The 18,542-nt window shown below is 44.0% G+C and overlaps 1 protein-coding gene across 1 annotated transcript in view; it reads left to right on the forward strand.

Moving 5' to 3' along the window:
• The window catches only part of WWOX (WW domain containing oxidoreductase), a 978,641-nt gene that overhangs the window by 92,933 nt on the left and 867,166 nt on the right, over positions 1-18,542 (forward strand). The window lies entirely within an intron of this gene.

An 18,542-nucleotide genomic window follows, 5' to 3' on the forward strand; every position in this document is an offset into this window, starting at 1 on the left:
TTTTCACTCCTTAGACTTAAACTGTAGTTCATTGACCAGAAAGTCGCCCCTGGCCCCCTGGTGCTCACGTGTCAGGCCTCCTTCCCAAGTCTCCCTCCCCGCTCCCGCTCCCGCTCCCGGGGCAGGTGCTTTGGGGGCTTAGCCCAGGCCAGCTGGCCATGCAGCTTCGTCAGCAGCAGGTCTCCTGCAGGGAATCCTCGCAATTCACAGAAGGCTACCCTTGCAGAACCCGGGAACCAGATTCTTACCGGTGGGATGGAAACCAAACCAGAAAAACCAAAGCAGTACAAGCATCCCCACTCCTCCACACACAGAAAGGTAAATTAGGGGAAAAAAGAGAGTTCTGAAGGACTCACAAAGGCAGATTCTGACTCTGCCCGTCTCACCCTCCACTTTCATCCACTCATCCATTCATTCAACAAACCTTGATAGAAAAAGGACTCAGTGCCCCAGGCTTTTCTGGGGGCCGCCTCCCAGGTATGAACAAAGGCAACCACTGTCAACAGCTGTTGTTTTTGAATCTTCTGGTGGCCACCTGCTGTGTCTTAGTAGTATGCTCAGACATCTCTCATTTATTTATTTACTTGCTTATTTATTTATTGCTTTAACATCTTTATTGGAGTATAATTGCTTTACAGTGGTGTGTTAGTTTCTGCTTTATAACAGAGTGAATCAGCTGTATGTGTATATATATCCCCATATCTCCTCCCTCTTGCATCTCCCTCCCACCCCCGCATCCCACCCCTCTAGGTGGTCACAAAGCACCAGAGCTGATCTCCCTGTGCTGTGCGGCTGCTTCCCACTAGCTATCTATTTTACATTTGTAATGTATATATGTCCATGCCACTCTCTCACTTTGTCCCAGCTTAGCCTTCCCTCTCCCTGTGTCCTCAAGTCCATTTTCTAGTAGGTCTGTGTCTTTATTCCCGACTCAGACATTTCTTGATCTTTCAGTCAGGGACTCGCTGATGACTTTTACTGTTGTCACTTATACCACCGTCAGTAGTCATAGCTCTTTCTTCCCATTGTGTTTGGAACCAGATTTTGTATATTATATATTTATATAGTATATTTTGTATGTTTTGTATTATATATATGTGTGTGTGTGTATATATATATATATATACACACACACAAACACACATACACTCACATGAGTGTGTGTGTATGTGTATTTTCATTTTCCGCTCCGGACAGTGTCTTCAACACTGTACATTGTTAGATGAGGCTCTAGGCACCCCTGCCCATCCCTCCCCATCTTTCCCCTTCACCTCCTAACTTCTGCCACTTACACTTCTACTTTGTCATGGTTAATAACATTTATATTCCATTCTGTACCTGTAATTAACCCCCCTGTGCATTATCTATGAATTGATTCTAAAAGATGAGAAACAATAAATATTTACGTCCTTATGGCCATAGAAATATTTCTTACCCAAGGACCAATTAATGTGCCTGTGTTACGTTTCCTCCTCTAGGGGTCCTTTGTCATGACCGTCAGACAATGAAGCCAGTATTCATATTGGTCCTCCTTTCCTGTGCTATCATTATGGCCTGCCCTTAGTTCATTAGAGGCATAAGGGGTCCATGTTCTGAGTCTTCTCAGTGCCACTCACCTGATGTTTTGAGCCTGATGAGGCAATCTTCTTTTATTCAGGTGTCTGACTCGTGTACACCGACCATCCACCCCTTATCTCTCCAAGTTACATCTGGGAGTTTCTTGCATAGGCTGATTTCCAGACCTAAAGGTCGCTTCTCAAGCAGCTGATGGCACTTATGTATGTAGATTTCACTGTAAATGAGTCCTTGACCGACTGAGCAGCCTGTTGGATGGAATGATCAGTTGCATGCAGGGAAACACTAATAGATCCGAGAGGAGCATTTCCTAGTAGGAAAAAGAATAATTTATGGGCCTATGAAGGTAGTGGCTCCCAGAGAGGTCACCGATGACCTGGTAGCCAGTGTGTAACCTACTTTTCTTTCTAAGCCTGTTGGGGCAGCAAGGAAGGAAATAAATAATGAATTTCTTAGTATATCCTCTTTTAAGTTATTGTCACCATGAGATTTTTTTTTTAATTGAAGTATAGTTGATTTACAATGTTATGTTTCAGGTGTACAGAAAAGTGATTCAGTTATATATATATTCAGTTATATGTAATTATATGTATATTATATATATATACACACACCTATTCTTTTTCAGATTCTTTTCCCTTATAGGTTATTACAAAATATTGAGTATAGTTCCCTGTGCTATAGAGTAGGTCCTTGCTGATTATCTGTTTTATACATACTAGTGTGTATAGTTAATCCCAAACTAGTAATTAATCCCCCCTCTCCCAGTTTCCCCTTTGGTAACCATAAGTTTGTTTTCTGTGTCTGGGGGTCTATTTCTGTTTTGTATGTAAGTTCATTTGTATCATTTTTTTTTTTTTAGATTCTACCTGTAAGCAATATCATATGATGTTTGTCTTTCTCCATCTGACTTACTTCACATAGTATGATCATCTCTGGGTCCACCCATGTTGCTGCAAATGGCACTATTTCGTTCTTTTTTATGGCTGAGTAGTATTCCATTGTGTAAACGTACCACATCTTCTTTATCCATTCCTTTGTCGATGGACATTTAGGTTGCTGTCACGTCTTCTGCGAAGAGATTTCTCAGGCCAGATGTTGAGTCAGTGGCAGAACTGTAAGGACAGAGCAGTAGTGTTGGCTGTTGTCTCGGCCTCTGGCTGTGCCCCCTCTCCACATAGTAGGCCTTGAAAAAAATGCCTCTCCCATCTTCCCATTTCCTCCTTCTCTGTTTCACATGACTCACTGCTGAATTAGTGCATTTGAATTCATTCCTTTCACCTGGGGGATGGGCCTTTCCAAGTCTTTCTGCGCAGGTTGTAGCAGGGAGAAAGAGAGAGAAAGCACAGGAAAGAAAGCAAAAGTTTGGTCAAAGCACTTGACCTCTCTGAGCCTCAGTTCCTTCCTGTAAAATATGGTCTTAATACCTGCTTTGCATGGGTGCTGTGAGGGCTCGAGGTGCTGTTGCTCAGGTGCTTAGCAGAGTTACCCTGAAATTGAAGATGGTCACAGAATTCTTATTGTTGTTATTCTTACTGCTGTGCTCTCATTCCGGGGGCGCTGGCTTCTCAGGTGTGTCTTCACTGGGTGCTTTTTCACTGTTCACCGACCTACCGGGAGATCTGACTTTGGCGTTCACAGCCTGAGGGAGGCATTGCTTTCTGTAGGGGCTGGATTAATTTGAGTGCGGTGGCCTTTGCCCAAGGTGAGCCTGTCTGTTGACGTAAGGCATCCCCGTGCTGGCTTACCGGGGGCCTGCCCTCTCTGGTGGTGTGGTCTTCTCCTTCTCCGGATGGGATGCTTTGCTTGTGCGCGTTCATGATCGGTTGTGCTGGGGGCGGCAAACAGGCATCCCTCCCCAGTTCAGCTCAGGCTATTAAAAATTCATTCCATTTTTATCTGTGAGTGGGTCTGAGCACGCAGTAGACTACAAACAGAAGAAAAGCTTACAGTGAAAAGGCAAACATTGACTTCCGCCTTCCCAGTAGGGACAGCAATTCCTCCCTCTCACTGAAGCAGTTAGAAGGGAGATTGGGCTGCAAACAGTATGGTCGGTTCTGGTTTTTAATGATGCCTCTGTTCATCCATCTGCATGGAGGGGAGTGTACTGCTGGGCAACACCCAAATAAAGTGTTTTTATCATAAGGTGTAAAAATGGACCTGCTAATTTGGCAGTATATTTCCTTTCTTCTGCAACCATTGAAGTAGGGAAGGAATTTCAACGAGGAATCAAAATCTTAAGACAGTTTTTGAGAAGGAAAATTAATATAGCGTCATTATATGGGGAACATGGGAAAGGCTGAGGGCATAAGGAAAACCTGTTAAGCGCTCAAGAATATTGAAAGCATGAGAAGGCGTGATGAGAACATGCCAGTGATCTGAGCTTGATTATTCTAAGACTGTGCTCAAGTCCAGAGTGTCACTAGCTCAGAGATTAAATGAGAAGTGTTGGGCGAGGCCAAAAGAGTGTTCTGTGGTTAATAGCAGGTTGAAAACAGTGCAAGGGAGAAGTAGGCCTTGATAGTCTTCTAACACAGTGTGGTTCCTTTTGGAACAGCGTCCTAGTGCAGCCCTTTGTGCCAAGCTGTGGGTGTGGAATTATTTCTTTTCCTTAAAAAAATTTAAAAAAAAATTTTGATTTTATATTGAGATATAGTTGATTTACAGTGTTGTGTTAGTTTCAAGTGTACAGCAAAGTGATTCAGTTATACATATACATATACCCATTCTTTTTCAGATTCTTCTTCCGTATAGGTTATTACAGAGCATTGAGTCGAGGTCCCTGTGCTATACAGTAGGTCCTTGTTGATTATCTATTTTATATACAGTAGTGTGTTAATCCCAAACTCCTACTTTATCCCTCCCTCCGACCTTTCCCCTTTGGTAACCATAAGTTTGTATTTCTGAGTCACTCTTAGGATCAATCTGTACTACCTCTCCACCCCTCAGTGGGCATTCCTTTCCACTTAACTCTAGTTTTTTTTCTTTGTATTGTTTCCACTTTTCCTCTCTGAGCTTTTCACTCTTGACCTTCCCTTTCACCTCCTGAACTTTTACTAGCCATCCTAGTCTAGCAATCTGGCTGAAAACTTGGTAAGGGACCACTTTCCCAGTCTCCCCCCAAACCTGGATAACTTTTGGTCGACAGGCCAGACAGGGCGCATTTTGGGCACGGTGATGCCTCATCTTCCATTCTAGCGTGGGCTCAGAGAGCTGGCTCGGGAGGGAAGCTGGGTCTGGCGCCATGCCGTCCTCCACGACCACGCGCCATTGAGGCCCTTCCCGGGAATGAAGGGTGGTTCCTAGATTATGCCTCATCCTTCTGTTCCCTTTGTTTCCCGGGGCCTTAGCTGGTCAGGTTTCTTAAGTTCAGTACATCTAAGCTTTGTCCACCTTGAGCATTAGGTGTTGGAACACAGCTAAGTTTGTCAGATTTTCATGAGTTGAATCTCAAAGAAGCTATCTAGATCTCGGTTGTAACTGTGAAATTCACTGATTGAATTGTTGGTCTGTTTGTCAGATCAGCTTCCCGTTTGGGGAACATTTTTGTAACCATGTGTCTTTAGGCTTTCAGCAGTTTAAAAATAAAATTTCATTGGAAACAGAAGTTCATCCCCCTGGAGTACCAGGAAGTTGGAATTAATCCATTTGTGATTACATATTTATACCCTATGTAAAATGGTGCCCCGCCTCTCAAGTCTCTATTTCTGTAATATGTCCCTATTTCTGTAATATGTCTTAAAAAAATAGCCCCACCTTTCATTATATTTGCTTTTTACCGGTTTACTTGCCTTTCTGGCTTTTCCTCTTTGAATGTAAACTCCCGAAGAAATTTGTTGCGTTTGACACCGAATTCCTGAAATAGTTCCTGGAACATAGTAGGTGAATAAGTGCGCAGTTCTTTTGTTCTCAGCACTATAATGATAGTTTAGGGGTCAAAAGGGGAACTAAAACATGTTTCTGGAGTCCCAGTGCACACACAGGCTGTCTGCCATGTACAGAAGCAAGGGGAGTAGAGTTATCCCCTCAGCAGCCTGGTGGGAGAAGTTGGAAGAATTACTAGGACTTGCAAAGAGAAGAAAAGCAAAGAAGGGCACTGTGGTCAGAGAATATCCCCTGGGCGAAGGCCTGGAGACAGAGGGGAGCAAAGGCGCATCTGGGCAGAGTGTGGGTCTTGAGTGCACGGAGAGCGTGGAGGCGTGGCCAGTAGTGAAGGAAGGTGGGAAGGTTGGGGCCTGTCCCCGAGAGCCTTGGTATTTTGCCGAGGTGTTTGGGTTTCATGATGAGGGCAAGTGGGAGGAGGGTGGGGAGGTGGTGGACGGAGAAGGCGGGCGTTTTCCTTGCTCCACTGTGCATTTGGGAAGTCGATTCTGGCGGCATTTGGAGCCTGGCCTATTGAGGTTGGCCCAGGGGTCTCTTAGAGTAATCTCGGCAGCAAACCTCAAGGGCTTGGGGGGAGGCAAGAGTGCTGGGGATGGAGAGGAGAGAATGCCCCCAAGAGAGGTGCAGGTGGTGGCTATTGACCTGGGCCACAGGATGGAGAGAGAGGGAGGGGGGAGGCTGCTTCCAGGTGATGCTTGGGTGGCTGCACCTTTCACTGACGTAGGGAGCCCTGCTAGAGGAGGAGGAGGAGGGAGGGAGGGGAGAGGAGTGCCCTGGTTTGGGTCTTGTTGAGCTGGAGGCGCCTGTGGAGAAGCCGCATAGAGCAGTGGGGTCTGAGGCTTGATGAAGGTGTGGATCCGGCTGCAAACCTTGTCCCTCTTCTACTGTCTCACATCCTGCAGGGTCCTGGGAAAGGATCTCGCTTTGTAAAGATCAAGACAGGACTGTTGTTTTTTTGTTTTTTTGCGGTACGCCGGCCTCTCACTGTTGTGGCCTCTCCCGCTGCGGAGCACAGGCTCCGGACACGCAGGCTCAGTGGCCATGGCTCACAGGCCCAGCCGCTCCGCGGCACGTGGGATCTTCCCGGACCGGGGCACGAACCCGCGTCCCCTGCATCGGCAGGTGGACTCTCAACCACTGCGCCACCAGGGGAGCCCAGGACTGTTTTTTTTTTCAAAGATGGACCATGTTTGACCTCGTATGACGATCCGAGGAACTCTGCGTTCTTGTTTATTCTGGTGAGGGACTCCCCTTAACTCCAGCAAGTAAAGGCAGGTAGGGTGGGGAGCCTGAGGTATCACCCAAGGCAGTGGTCTGTGACCTGAAGAGTCTCCTTTGTTTCCCAGGAGCTGTCCTGGAACAGAGGCCTGAAACAGGCTCTGCTTTCACAATGTCACTGCTTTTCCTCTAACGAAGACTCCTAAACCAGGTCAAAAACCTGTGTTCAAATGCATGCTTTTGCCAGCTTGTGTTTCTGGACCTGGCAACTCTGTAGGCACGTATGAATGATCCTGTTAGGACTCTGCTTTACTGGGGATGAGGGAAGAGATCATCTCCAATCCAGAGTCTTTCCTTTTACCTTTTTAAAAAATTCAGACTATTTTCTGTCAACGTTTCCATGCAGGGAAATACCATTCTGAACAAACAATGATGTAAAATTAGCTGATTTATTCAAAATATATTAGGAAAGCATTTGGGGGTTCTGATCTTTGCATTTAAAATTTCTTATTGGCTCAGCAAAAAAAAAAAAAAAAAAAATGTATCTGTTTCCAGTCACGTTCTTCTGACTGACTTGATCATGTATCAGTGTTTTATTCCTCTTTGGACCTAAGACTGAGCTTGTGTTAATGAATATTTCCTATGATAAGTTAGGTGATGGCAAATCACTTAATTTTGTGTGTATACTACTCTAATTACCAAAAAGCTGTCTTTGAAAACAACATAGGAGATAAGCAAGATAGGAATAACATTTGAGTAATTCTTTGCCCTTCTGTGTCTGAATCTGGATATAAATGCTCTTGAGTTTATATATCCTTGGTCCTTTAGGAACCATAAAACATACCCTTACATATATATGAAATGGCGAGAAACTGCATATTTATTAAGAATCATGACCCTTAGGACTAGATAAGTCAAATTAAATCTCATAAAAATCTGTTACAGAAAATGAATACATGGCAGTATTTTTTCTTTTAGGGTCTACTTATTAATTTTGTCATGTTTAATATGTTACAGTTGCAAACAAAGGCATAAATGTGTGTGTTCATTCCTAATTAATTTATGTAATTGGGTTTTATAAATGTAGGTGTTTAGGAAGCTGTGCGTATCACACCCCATTTACTGTGCGCCATAGCCAATAAAAGCATAACAGAAATATAGTTTGAAGTTCACTGGTAAATATAGATTCATTGTAAATGATATCTTTGTAATGTTTATTTTAAATTTTGCAATGCTGCAGATTTTCCAAACATACCAATTAATGTTCTTATTTGAAGTAATGACTAGTTAATTACTATAAATTCTAAGTGCTCTATCTCTGACAATTAAAAAGTCTCTTACAGCTTTTGTTCTGTTCCCTCTGAATTTTATAAGTAGAAGTAATAGCATCAGGGAAAGAAGCCTAAAAATGGAAGGAGGGTGTTTAAAATACGGGTAGTTTTGTCACTTTCTGGTTTGGATGGTTGTACTTGTGTGTGTGTGTGTATACACATGTATACACACACATACATTTATCTGTAATTTCTATTTCATGCTAAATAGGCAGTGAATGAGTTGAAAAATCTGAAATGTATTTTGAATTTTTAAAGTAGGTTATACGTTACAGTGTGAAAATCAAATACACTGGGATAAAACCGGTAAATTTTATTTTAACTAACTAATTTATTTTTGGCTGCACTGGGTCTTCGTTGCTGCGCGCAGGCTTTCTCTAGTTGCGGCGAGTGGGGGCTACTCTTCTTTGCAGTGTGCAGGCTTCTCATTGCGGTGGCTTCTCTTGTTGCGGAGCACGGGCTCTAGGCACACAGGCTCAGTAATTGTGGCACATGGGCTTAGTTACGTCGCGGCATGTGGGATCTTCCCGGACCAGGGCTCGAACCCGTGTCGCCTGCATTGGCAGGCGGATTCTTAACTACTGTGCCACCAGGGAAGTCCCCAAACCTGTAAATTTTAAATAAACCCACTTGTCGCCGTGACATAGCTGTGACGTTATCCAAGATCTCAACTTGGCAACAAAACTGCCGCTGTAGCCTGACAAAGACTGACTGGACCGATTTGGAGAGAAAGGGTCTGGGCTTTGTAGCCGGGTCTCCCCTGATGTTTATTCACGTGTGGAGGGAAGGCCATGTTCTTTCCTCACCCAGCTCAAAAAAAAAATGGTGAGAAATCCATGTCAGCGCCACTCTGCTTCTATCCGAGTCACTAAATGTTGTCCACGTCTGTTTTTATGAATACATTTAAACAGAAGACTCTGTCTCTGGTGCAAACATCTGCCTCTTTGATCAACAGCAAGCACATGGAGCTATTTGAATACTGCGTCGTATGCCTTTGAGAAATCACTTGATTCACAGCATTCTTTGTAAATATAATACCTTCCTTCCAGGGAGAGAGGCTGTGTGTAGGATCAGATGGGGAAGGGCCTTCTGTACGTTCCATTTTGTGCCTTTTACAGTTGGAAGGAGAATGTTGGATTTGGTTATGAAAGTACGGGCTTGCTGAGATTCAAAAAACCTTGAATAATCATGTATAAATATAAACACTGTATGTGTAGTAAGTGTTACGGATCATATGCATGATGAAATATGTATGTCTTTCCAAGGGCAAGACCTTCATAATTCATTTATAAGTTACACTACTTACCTTACATGTAAGTAACAGGATAGTAATTTTCTTCTTTCCAGAGAATTGTTACACAGGGAAGGAAAAAAAAAAAGGAAAAAGTTTTCTCAAAGAGCAGAGTGCCATTCAGAGAGAACTGGAAGAAAGTATTAGAGAGAAGCCAAAAAAAAAAAAAAATATATATATATATATCATAGGTTCTGGTGATGGTGGAAAAATGACGTGTGAGCAGAAGTGCCTGACTCTGAGCTTCATCTATTTTGTCATGTTATGACAGAAATCATTACAAGTGTGATAGGTTTATTTATAAAGACTTGCTTCAGTATTCAAAGTACATCTATTCCAGCATTCCTCATTTTGAGCCAGGCTGTGGATCAAGATGAAAGAAAAATTAAATTGTATATTGAAAAGCTGTTAATTGAGCTGTGCTGTCTTTAACGGGGAAGCATCAGGCAGTCGATCCCGCCGAGGATTTTTAATGTACTGCATCGGGAGACCGTCAGTTTGCTTTGGAGAATGCAAACAGGGCTAATGACAAAGCCCCGAAAACTGGTGTGGTTCCTGCCAGTCTCTTTGGAAGGCGAGTGATGAAACTCACCGCGGATGAAACCCAGCACACGCACGTTCAAGATGGAACTAAACCCTGCAGTCTCTTGTCTTTGAGTCATCAAAACCTGTTTCCTAAGGAGTTATCTGGGGGCTTGTTGAAGGTTTTTAATGTCAGCCTCTATGTAATAATAGATATCCCTCCTCTTCCTAATCAGTGTCAATTCAGTTGCATTTCAGAGGGTGGCCAAATAGTATTTCATCATCTCTAATATCCATTTAAAAATGTTAGGTCTACCCAGTTAAGATTCTCAGAAGCAGCCTATCAGTGGTTTAATATGTTATCTCCGTTCTCTAAGGCAGTGTTAATTTCCTTGAGTAGTTAATCTATCCTACTACCAAATTTAGTATATTTATAGTTAAAGATTCTGTTAAGAGCTACGTGATTTAAGTACATCTGGGATAAAGTGGCCTTGGCTTTAACTATGGAACAAATTTTCTTTATTTCATTCTCTTCACTGATAAATCTGTAGTAACTGGAGGCACTTCTAGAATTGTGGGCAATTTGAGCCTCTAAAGTTTGATTAAAGATCCTTCAGATATTCCTACTGAGAGGCTCGAGGACTGAGAGGAATTTATTTGGGGTTCCGATTCTGGCCCTGGCCTGGCTCAGTGGAAGAGAATGGGTTACCATGAGCTCAGACTCCAGGGCTGTCAACCTTCCCTGAGTCTGGGGTGGGCATTACTTTCCAGGAAGGCGGTGATGGACCCAACTGAGTCTTCTAATGTCCACTGCATGGGACACACACATGACAAGGAGTCCGTGAACATGGACATGGCTTTGAAGGGCTTTTTTCATTCATTCATTTATTCACTCATGAGATATTTGTGCTGAGCCCTGCTTTTATCTGGGTTTGGGGGGAAGGCTTTGTTAGTGACGTGACACTGGAGCAGAGAGACATGCGTGGAGTGCAGCCTAGAGCCATGCAGGTAGGAGATCACACAGGGGAGCTGCTTAATAAAGTACCCGGCATCTAGAAAGCCCCTGTGGATGTTGGCAGGTGCTTCCACCAGGGCTGCTCTTGCTGCATTGTCAAGTCTTATGTTGTGAAGCACAGAGAGTGGCACCTTGGGAACTTAGAAGAAGATAGGCAGCTAGACTGTGTGCCTAGAATTAGCACGCTCATTCTGGTACTGACTGTTGTGGGCTGAATGTTTGTGTCCCCCCTGAATTATATGTCGAAGTCCACCCTCCCCACTCCCCGCCGGTGTGATGCTATTCGGAAGTGGGGCCTTTGGAAGCTTATTAGGCTGAGAAGGTTGGAAGGTTATTAGGCTGAGATGAGTCATGAGAATGCTCACAACATGATTAGCGTCTCATAAGAAGAGGAAGAGAGAGAGTGAGTGCCCGTGCTTGCTCTGCACGGGCACTCACTGAGGAAAGGCCCTGTGAGCCCGAGGTAAGAAGGCGGCTGTGTACAAGCCAGGAAGAGAGCCCTCACCAGGAGCAGGATCTGCTGCCGTATTGATCTTGGATTTCCATCCTCCAGAACTATGAGAAACACATGTCTGTTTGTTAAGCCACGCAGTCTATGGTATTTTCTTATAGCTGCCCAAACAGCGTAAGACCTAAACTCTGTGGAAAAGAGGTTCCAGAAGGAATTCAGGGTGAGTCTGGGTAACGTGGAATGACTGATGGGGCAAAGAGGAAAAAGGCTTTGCAGTGCAAATGTGATTGGAGAGGATCTTCCTGGCAGGGTGAAGAAGACAAAGAAAAGACGTGAGGGGCAGAGATCTGGTGGAGTGGGAGGGGCATGAACCCAGCATCAGAAAACCTGGTACAAATCCAAGCTTGGTGGTTTACTGCCATTTAACCCTTATGATCTTAGTTCACTGTGGACTTATGAGATAATGCATGTTAGGTCCCTAGCATGTAATCATGGTAGCTATATTTATTTGACCATATTCTCTTTTGGGGGGGGGGTCTATGGGGAAAGGTGTGTGCGAGCAGCCAGAAGGTGGGCATCCTGCTTGGAGTACAGGGCTATGTGCCCTTCCCGGCGAGACACTCAGCGGAGATACTCACCTTATTCCAGAAAGCAGCATCTGGCCTCAGCAGCAGTGTGGCTGAGAACATTTCAGCTCTCTGCTTCTTTGGCCGTCAGACGCTGTTACAGAAGGAAGCCTCACCAGATAAAGAGCTGGCTGATTTCTCCTCTGGGGGCAGAGGTTGGTAGGGAAAGATGTAACCTCAGAGGAGGTAATCGCTAAGACTTTCTGAAGGGACTTGGATTCGTGGTGATTTTCCAAGGGAAATGGAGGAATGACCCCTTCCTTGACTTTGTGTGTGGCTCATATTGGATCCTAGAAAGCCCAGGAGGCTGACTCTGCCTGAATTTGCATTTTTGTAACTGAAATGCGGGTAAGTCCACCTGTAACCCTCTCAAGACAAGGTGGTGAGAAGAGTGAGGTCCGTTTTCTTGTTCTTTGAATCTGGAGTAGGTGCGTGCTGCAAAGAATGAGAGAGAGAAACAGGCAGGGGAGCCAAGAAGGATGCAGGACTTATGGTAGACCTTGCACCCTACGGGGCCTGCCTGACCCACCTTCCATAACTCACGTTTGGTGGCAAAAAGGAAAGCTAAGTTCATGGTAAGGAGGTGGAGCACAAAGGACTGTTTCAATGGGCTTTTACCAGTCAGGGTGCAGTAGGTCGTGCTGCAGTAACAAACACCCCCAAATCTCAGTGGCTTTACACAGTGAGTTTATTTTCTCCCTCATGACAGCTGACCAACGAGGGTAGGAAGGGGAGCTCTGCCCATTAACGTCTCTCAAGGTCTCCGGGCTCACCTCGGCACCACCTCTTACACGTGCCTCTTATTTTTGCAGTAGAGGGAGGGGACATGGCAGATCAGTGCCGGGCTTCTACAACTTCCACCCAGAAATATTACTTCCAGCCACAGTTCATTGGCCAAAACATGTCCGCAGCCGTGCCTGACTTCAGAAGGACAGGGAAGTGCAGCCCTACTGTGTGCCCCCCAAAGAATGGAAGGACCAGGACCATTGTGAGCCGTCCTAACGATGACCACAGTGGCAGTGGAAATGGCATGTATTTTTAATGAGGGTTAGAAAATAATTGGTCAGATAGCGCAGGTTTTTTTTTTTTTTTTCTTCGTAGAGGATGGAAAAGCGCTTACCGATTAGAAAAGACCTGGCACAGCACTTGCGTTTTAAACAGAAGGAAAAGATGACATTGGGGACCAGCGACACAGAGATTTCACTTCTGTGCCATGACAAATACCAGGGAGATATAATTGCAAAATGAAGCAGCAAATGTCTTACCCAGGGAACTAGGTAACAACCTGCTTGGCTTCATAAAGAAGGAATAATATCCAATTAGACTAAGTGTATTCGGTGCCTGAGTGACAAGCTCTGGAGACCTCAGGGCCTCTGGGGCCCCCAGGGCGGTTTCAGGAGGCTGTCTGAGACCTGTCCGGGGTGTGAGGGGACGGCCCGCCTCAGAGCAGGAGCTGATCGATATGTCACACTCTGCTGTGAGCCTGTCTCGGCTCTTCTGAGCACCAAAATGAGGTCCAGCTGGTGCCTGGTGCGTGTCCTCTCAGCCACCGGGGCAGGGGCGCCTGGCCCGTCAGAGCCACCTTGCCTCTCTGCCACCTGTGCTGTGGCTCCCACCTTTCAGACCGACCTCCCGGACCCTTGGGTCTCAGGATCCCTGTCCCTGCCACAGGCTGGTCCCCCATAGTCACTGCTGTTCCTCTTGCTGGGGGCATCTGAGTGTTTTCAAGGTCAGACTGAAGTGTCCACCAAGTTCCAGCCCTGCCAATTCCCACCTGTGTGACCTTTGGCCAAGCACCGAACCCCTCTGAACTTGCTTCCTCACCTTTAAAACGTGGTCGGTAATTGTTCTTACCTCTTAGGGGTTTGTGAGGGTGAGATGACAACCGCTATACATCGCCAAGCACTGTACCTGGCACTCAGCAGTCATGTGGTGTCTGCTGCTGTGAGCCCTGTCATCGTCGCTGTCACCCCCCCCTCCCCCCCCCCCCGCCTATGACAAAAGTATTAAAGATAACAGATACAAAATTGTTGTGTTTTTTTGACCCCAGAAGTCTGGCTTAATTATTTTAAAGGAGATCAATGGGAGACTTGTAAATTGGAAAACGAGTGGCTCGACTGATGAGTTACGCCCACTGTATCCACGTGTTCCCCCACGACGCTTCCCCCACGACGCCTCCCCCACGACGCTTTCCCCACGACGCTAGCACGTTGTCCCTCAGACACAGTAATAAAAATCCAGTCCTTCCTTCCTGGTTCGTCCTAATTTCCGTCCCTGCCCCTCAGGGTGGATGGAGGGGTTAGATGGTACCCAAAGTGAGGATAATTGTTTGGTCTCCTGCTTCCTGGCTGGTGGAAACAATGTTTATATAGGTACAACCTTGGTGGGGGGTGGGGGGAAGCTAAAGATACAAGAAGAAGATAAAAGGAGGAAATCGCCTTTGTTTGAGCAGTAGGTAATGAATAAAGGGCCCCAAATAGTCACATGGGCTACTGCAGCACCAGAGATAGAGCACTGCTTTTTGTAAATTCCTGCTCTGACAAGATCAGAGCACTACCAGACTATTCTGCCAGGTTCTGAGCTTCCGGCCTTAATAGAGACCAGAAAGCTTAACTGGGGCTCCGGAGAGAAATTTCTTATTGAACGTGGTTATGTGCCAGGTTGTCTTGCAAAGTGTTTCATACCTGCTTGAAACATTAAAGGTAAGATTCATCCATTCATTCAGCGAAAGTTATCTCACCTGCTGGGAAAGGGTGTTTAATATACATGGAGACGGGGATAAATAAATCTGGCTGCCCTGGAGGCCGTGGAGACTCACGTCCTGCGGAGGTCAGGTTCCGAAGTCAGCATATAAGTTGGAAATGGAGTGTCATCAAATGACCCTCAAAGACCCTTCCAGACTTCACACCGTTAGCAGCTCAGAGCCAGTTTGGAAACTCACATGCCAGCTTCTTGTATTTCAGCAGTAGCCTCCTCTTCTGTACGAAGCAGAGGCCCACCCCTATCCAGCCCCGTTGAGTTTCACAGTCCCTGTTCCTCTTTGTCTGTGCTTTTCTTGGTGTCCTTATCATTAAGAGGGAGTTTGTTGGTGGGTGTCGTAATTGGATTGTATGAGGCAGCAGTCTTTTACCTAATTGTACTGTCAACCAGTATGAAGACCACTCTGCTTCGTCTAAGGAGAAAATATACACAGTGATAAAGTTGCTACATTGATGATGTCCAAGTGAGGTTTTCATGTTTTCTCTAGTTTTTTGATGTCCACCATGGTCTCCACCGCAGGAGGCAAACTTCCAGGCGAGGGTCTCCCCTGGCTCTGAATATACTTAGTCTGTGTGTGCCATGCGGTGTAGACGCAAGTCCAAGTTTATGTGCTCTCTGTAGAGACAGTGATTTGTATTCGCTAGAGTTGGGGAGTCTAATTGCTTTTAAACTGCCACTTCTGTTTGATGAAGTTATGGATGTCTGGCCATAGAGGAAAACAAGGTGAATTTATAGTTACAAATAGACGCTTCACAATCTGAAAACTTATCACTTAAATTGGTGAAGTGTCACTTTTTATGCAACTCGTTGTTTAGAAGCCCTTGGAGCCCAGGACTAAACTCATACGCAATTTAACATGATCTTGGTGAGATGAAAGAAGTCACCCTTGACGCGACGTGGAGATAGACCGGATGGAATTTTCCAGTTCCCTCCTACATGGTAGAGTAGGTGAAGGGAGATAGACCACAGATTGATTTTTGTGTAACTCTTAAGTGGAGCGGAGTTGAAAATTGCTGGATTTGAAGTTGCCCTATGTTGGATTCCTCCAAGGAAGTCAGTTAATATGTTAATATGAATCTTGTCGGACATTGTGTTTTACTCTCCATGTTAATTTTTGCTGTTTCCTAATCTCTGGGCAACTGAGAACAAGTCATAGGTTACGTTTCTCACTTATGGGCATTAAGCAATATCTCTAAAATGTAAAATAAAGCTGACGAAATGCACAGCCGGATAACAACAACAGATCTAATGTAAAGTGACATGGGGAGACTCTCCCAGATGTTTTTCTCTTTAATGTAACATGACTTCAAATTGATGCGGCCCCACAGTGATTGAAAAACTCTCAGAGCTTGTCTCCTGTGATTACATTTCTGATCTGTACAACTTAATTTTTTAACTTGGTGAGTCTCCGTTTTGCGAATGAACAGTTTTCTCTCGCTTCCTCTCTCACTTTATTTGGGAAGAGAGTTTCTTCGGCAGCCAGGCGAATAGAGCTCTATTGAACTCTATTGGGAGATAGTGGGAAATAGTGAGAAAACCTACGACGAAGACCAGAGGAACGCACCCTGGAATATGTGCCTCCAAGTCTCTTTCTCTTCTTTTTTTGGTTTCTTCCCTTCTCTTCTCATTTTTATTTTCTCTTCTTTTCTCTCGACTGTGATGGTGGTCGCACTTACCTGGGAATATGCTAAGAACCAATTAATTGTACACTTTATTTTTTTTTTATTCAAGTAGAGTTGGTTTACAATGTTGTGTTAGTTTCAGGTGTACAGCACAGTGATTCACTTGTATATATTTATACACGTTCTTCAGATTCTTTTCCATTATAGTTTATTTCAAGATACTGGATGTAGTTCCCTGTGCTATACAATAGGTCCTTGTTGTGTATCTATTTTATATATAGTAGTGTGTGTCTGTAAAACTCCTAATTTATCCCCCCCACATTGTACACTTCAAATGGCTGAGTTGTATGGTTTGTGAACTATATCTCAGTAAAGCTGTAATATATACTTTTTAAAGTGTCCCTTGAATCATTGTCAGTGAATTACTTTGTAATGTGTGTTTTGATGAATTCGAAATTAATTTAAAATGGATTATCTTTCTGTGGTATGTAAGGTGATGCCCAAGATCGCTAATGTTTGTGTATTTGGGACACTGAAGTTCTTTATCCAGTGGTGTCTAGAATGTGTTGGGGTTTTGTTTGATGTTTTCTTGAGTTGGGAGTTCCATTTCTTGGGCCTCCTCTGGGCTGTTGATGAATTTTATGTGGTTCAGAGTCCAGTTATGTCCTGGATGCTCCCATTTAAGCAAAATAACATTAACTTGCATCATTCTCATCTCATACCATACCTATGCTTCTCACCTTCCTCTGAAACTTTCAAAGCTGACTTGTTCATTTCAGTTTGGATACTTGCTAAAGTGTATAACAAATATCTAACAATGCTTTTTTTGGTCATAACTGTGTTACTGAAATGACTTGCTAAGTAATTCCCAGGGGCCTCCTGGCTATTCCTTTGCTTTCTCAACAGTATCCTTTCAGATCATACCTAGAAAATCAAAGCTTTCCATTCCATTGTATCATCTTTTTAATAAACTCAGCTGTCTCGGCTTGGGTATTTAATCTCCGACATGGCTATTGATAATTATAAATTTTTATTTGGATTATGCTTCATGTTTTCTTACATAAGACAAGACCTTTAGGGACAAGAAAACCACTTACACTTTCTCTAATGTGAAAAGCAGTTTACAGGAGGTGGTGTGACAAGGACCTAGAAGAATAAAGGACCTGTACTGCAGTTCTGAGCTAGAATGTATGTGATGACGAAGTGCTCAGAGTTACAGGGTAGGGATGCTGTTCTTATAGGGAAACATGCGTGTAATCTCTTCCCTTCACCTGGTATTCACTCCAGTAATTTCTCCTTGGGCTCATTTTAAAATTAAGGTTTAAATTATCCATTGAGAAGCTTGGGTTTACGACTTGAAGCAATAGACCCTTACTCCAAATTCTTAACCGATCGAGCCATATATGTTTAGATCCTCTAATTTCTTTTTCTCGGATCCAAGTGTACCGTATACCTTGAAGTAGGTGAATCGTGGAGTAGGTTTTATTATATATCACACCACAGAGTTAAGCTTGGCTCATTTGGATTTTAAAAATCTCCAGAGCTTTGAGAATGACTTTGAAACACTCTTTACTGTTGGAGCTTAAAGAAAATAAATCTCAGAAGTCCTCTCTGTTAATTCATCTGCTCGGAAAGTTAGAGATTAAAGGGTTTAGCGGGATTTTTATATTTTCTGTAATTTCTCTTTGTATTGGAGTAAACTGTTCTTTGTATGGAGTGGTTCACCTTTCATAAAACGGAAAGATTCCGCCACTGAGAGGAGAAGAATAAGGAGAAGTATGGTATAAATGCATAAAAACTTCTTAGAGCTTTTTTTGTGTTAGATGTAAAGGAATTAGTAAATTAACTTCTTCTACTTTGAGGGAAGCCATCTCCTCTTTCCATTAATGGTGAAGTCTGAGAGCTGAGACTTACACGTTTTCCTCTTAAAAGAAAGCTCTTTGTTTTTCTTCAGAAGTCATTTTTAGCAAAATGAGGGAAGAAAAGGAGAAGTAGGTACAGAAATGAGTCCCAGTTTTGAGGCGGAACCAGCATTCTCTGGCGTGTCTCCTATCCTGGTCTCTAGAACCAAGGTTGCTAATTAAGGACCCGAGAGCTAACGCTGGTTGATGAAATGCAAGACATAATACACACGTTGGGTTTGACTGGTGTGTGATTATTAGCATGCATTCATGTGTAATCCTGTACTTGGAAGGTTTGTAATTTGTTTTTGACACATTTCTCTCTGATCTCATATGCTCCTGTGTGCC

This window comes from Globicephala melas, chromosome 19 (genome assembly GCF_963455315.2).
Source record: "Globicephala melas chromosome 19, mGloMel1.2, whole genome shotgun sequence".
In the NCBI taxonomy this organism is placed as follows: domain Eukaryota; kingdom Metazoa; phylum Chordata; class Mammalia; order Artiodactyla; family Delphinidae; genus Globicephala; species Globicephala melas.